This window comes from Nycticebus coucang, unplaced genomic scaffold, assembly GCF_027406575.1.
Source record: "Nycticebus coucang isolate mNycCou1 unplaced genomic scaffold, mNycCou1.pri scaffold_60, whole genome shotgun sequence".
NCBI classification, from domain to species: Eukaryota; Metazoa; Chordata; class Mammalia; order Primates; family Lorisidae; genus Nycticebus; species Nycticebus coucang.
The window spans coordinates 436,337-440,137 of NW_026515587.1; the positions used below are offsets into that span (position 1 = coordinate 436,337).

Here is a 3,801-nt window from a genome sequence, read left to right on the forward strand (position 1 = left end):
TGTTAGATAGTTACTGTGACCAGGTCTTAAAGAGACAGCACTTATTATTGTCTTAGAGAATTACCTATGTAGCTTATTATGAAGTTGTACCTTTTTACTCAGAAACATGTTAGCTGTGAAAAGTCCTCAGAGGAAAGTGGAGATTCCATGTTAGTAGGTGGTAGCCACGTCAAATGTGACCCCTGGTGGTGGTACTGGGCCACGTGGAAGGTGGATGACTAGTAGATGTTAACTCCCATTCCAACCAAGCCTGGCTTCTTGGGGCTGAGCTCCATAGAACTCACTGCACGAGGGGCCTTGGCTGATGAGCGATGTCTGTCGTGGTCTCAGGCAGAGAGGGTGGCTGCACACGCATGTTGTATATTTGCTGCCTTTGCCATGAATTGCACCCAATTTTCTTTTTTAAAAAATAATTTTCCAATATTTTATTAGGCAATTTTTCAAAACTACAGTACAGCTGAGAGAATTATATATTGATCACCCATATGCCCACCATATATATTTTATAATTTTTTCTTTACATGTAGGGAATATGTTCTTATGGAGGCCACAAGTTTTGCTCCCCTCATCACAATGACCCCAGATTCCTGTAGGGAGTTTTATAAACAGGGGAGCCATTCCTCAGGCCCCCTTATGTGAGCACACACACCCCCACACACACACCCAGACTTCTTGAGCTGGTTACTTGTATGTGCCAACTTGGCTAGGCTGTAGTGTCTAGATGTTTAGTTAAACACCTGCTTAGAAATTGCTATAAAGGTGTTTTTCAGATGTGATTAACATTTGAGTCAGTAGACTTTAAAGCAGTTATTACCCTGTGAGTGAGTCTCATCTAATCAGTTGAAGGCCTGAAGAGCAAAGACTGAGGATTCCCCAAACAGCCTGTAACAGAGGAAAGCTGCATGATTTTCCAACTCGCTGGCCTGAGAAACCTGGACTCAAGATGGCAGCAGTAACTATTCTCTGGATCTCCAACCCGCCAGTCTTCCCTGGAGATCGTGGACTTGTAAGAACTAATTCCTTCAAACAGATCTCTATCTGCAGATACCCAGTTGATTCTGTGTCTCTGGTGAACCTAGACTTGGGTCTCTTATGTAGTGTTCCCCACCCCCCACCCACTTGCCTTTTTAAAGAATTATCTCATGTAAGGAGGCATGTCTTCCACATGTCCAGTTTCTAGGGACTATAGGTTTGAAACAAGATCCATAAAGAAGGGTTCCTGTTAGCACAAAGATACAAAAAAACTGTAATCGACTTCAAAAGAAAGGAAAATTTAAGAACAATATTATGAGATATAGAAATACATAGAAAGGGTGATGCTAAAGAGGCTCAGGCTTGAGTTTGGATTTGGGCTGTGATCTGCAGCTTCATGGCTATGTGACCTTTGGAAGAGTATCTAATCTGTCTGAGCTCCAGGTTTCCTCCTCTGTAAAACAGGGGAAATAATGTCCAGTTCCTCTACAGGTAGTAGATAGTGTGGGTGCTCACTTTGGCTTTTTGGGTTATGAAAAAAGATCACATTTGAGCTATGGCAAAATAATGCAGTGGTTAAGTTATTCGTTATTGATTCTTCCCCTTGCTCTGCTGACTAGGTTCTCTTCTAGCCTCCTCTTTACTTCACCCAACCCTGCTTGCAGATTGTTCATTCATACCAATATTGGTGACAAATAAAAGTACATGTTGTTACCCTTTTGGTAATAGGGCTTAAGAATAAGCAAAAGTAGCAACATTCAGGCCATAACAGAATGCAGGGGAAGTTGCGTTCAGTTGGGCTTGAGGACAGGGAAAGGCAATGATGGCTTCTTCCATAGTTAGCCCAAGCACGTGGTCCTACCTTCCTGACTGCACATAGGGAAAGAACATAGCCAGCTCTCTGTAAATGTTAGCTAGAAACAGTAGCAGTAGTAGCACTAATTTATTGCAAAGATTGACATGGAGCACTCAAGCTGAGGTGAAAGGAAGGAAAAAGACAGATGGGAAGGTAAACATGGTGTGTATTGTGGCACCAACTAGACTGTGGAGTAAGTTTGCACTGATTAGTGGAAAGTAAAACAATTAAGGTAGGGCCAGGACAGTAAACCATCACTAAGCACTGTTATACAGTTATTATTACCACTGTTTAGTAATGGTTTATGAAAGTCTGCCCCATAAAACATCACCTTTGATATAAAGGTGACTGTTTTAAGCCCTGGCAGGAATGATATTACCTGGTATTTCTGCAAAGTTAACCATGTGATGTGGTAAGCATTGATACTTGCTTGGACAATCAACTCCTGGATTTTGTTCTGATATTTTTCACCCATGTGATGCGGGCGGATGTTGATTAGTTTGTGATAAAATGATGGTTCTATTCCCATTGCCAGAGGTGGCCATAAGATCAAAGAGAAGTATGAAAAGATGCAGCTGGTTGGAATGTGTGTGCAGAAGGGGCAGTTCACATTTTGCCATTTTTTACCCATCTGGAGTGAAAGATTGAATAATTTATAAAAAGACATTTATCAGATTTTCTCATTATCCTTCTCTGCTCACTTGAACGGCCATTCTTCCGTATATCAAATACCAGAATGCTTTTTAACCTGTGCCATTTATCCACCTGTCTGTTTTGGTGTGTTAATTATCATGTTATTTTTTAAATGTTTGAGTAAGACGAGTGAAAAATCAAGTGTAATCCTGTGTGTATCATTTAATTCTCTTAGAGTGGGGGGATTCTTTAATAATTAGCACATCTATGTACATTTGCATAGCACATTACTAGTCACTGTCACCTAAGCCAACCATGTGCAAGGCTTTGCAGATGGTGAGAAACGTTATGGAACATGTGACTTTAGGAGCAGAAACATATTTAAAAGAGGTGTCTATAACCAATTCAAAAGGAAACAGATGCTCACATGTTTTTATGAACTCTGGTTTGGAGCTACTCAAGATGCTTACTGTGATGCACATTCTTGCAACCTTAAATCATGGTCTGTCACCTTCCAAGGAAACAGTTTCAAACACCATATTGAGCAACAGTGAAATAAGAACTCAGTCAGGTTCTGACTTTCTTTTTTTCTCCATGTTGTGCAGACTGTCATATCTGAAATTGATTTTTATCAACAAATTTTGTCTTTTCTGTATGTTTATCATTGAGATGTGGTTTAAAGATGGTTCTTATTCCGGGTGGCGCCTGTGGCTCAAGGAGTAGGGCGCCAGTCCCATATGCTGGAGGTGGCGGGTTCATACCTATCCCCAGCCAAAATAAAAAAAAAAAAAAAGATGGTTCTTATTCCGTGAAGTATGTGGAAATATCATGGTGGCTCTGAGAATTGGATTGTCTGCTTTTGGACAAAAAAAATGTTGCCTTGTTCTATGAAATAGCACTCGTTGCTGGTCTGTTTCTTTGTGTAGGAGAGAGAGGGAGAGGGAGCAATGCAGAACCATTTTGTGTGTCTCCTGGGCAAAATGAGAGGTGAAAAGTTGGCAACTCACTTGTGCCCAGTCAAATTTATTAATTCAGAAGAATAAAAACTCTAGCATTTTATCATGCCAACACAGAACCCCCCCCCATCATAAGACTCAAGCATCTTAATTGCTACCACTTGTCAGTAATATAATAATAAATTGAACGGGAGGAAGGGTCCTACATAGACGACAATGTGACATTTCAGGCATTTATAATTGGATATCTAGTTCAGGGAACTTTCTCACTAATGGATGTTAATAATTTTTCTGAATAATGTCTACATTTTAATTATGTTGCTAGAAATCAAATAGTTTAAAGGTCACGAAAATAATAGTTTCCCACAAGCATTGCATAGCACA

The 3,801-nt window shown here is 40.2% G+C and overlaps 1 non-coding gene across 1 annotated transcript; it reads right to left on the bottom strand.

The window, feature by feature from the left end:
- Nucleotides 1-519: 519 nt before the first annotated feature.
- LOC128579520 (small nucleolar RNA SNORA11) lies at nt 520-648 on the bottom strand. Its single transcript, XR_008378178.1, has one exon. It is a non-coding gene; the product is annotated as a small nucleolar RNA SNORA11 (small nucleolar RNA).
- Between the last annotated feature and the right edge of the window lie 3,153 nt (nt 649-3,801).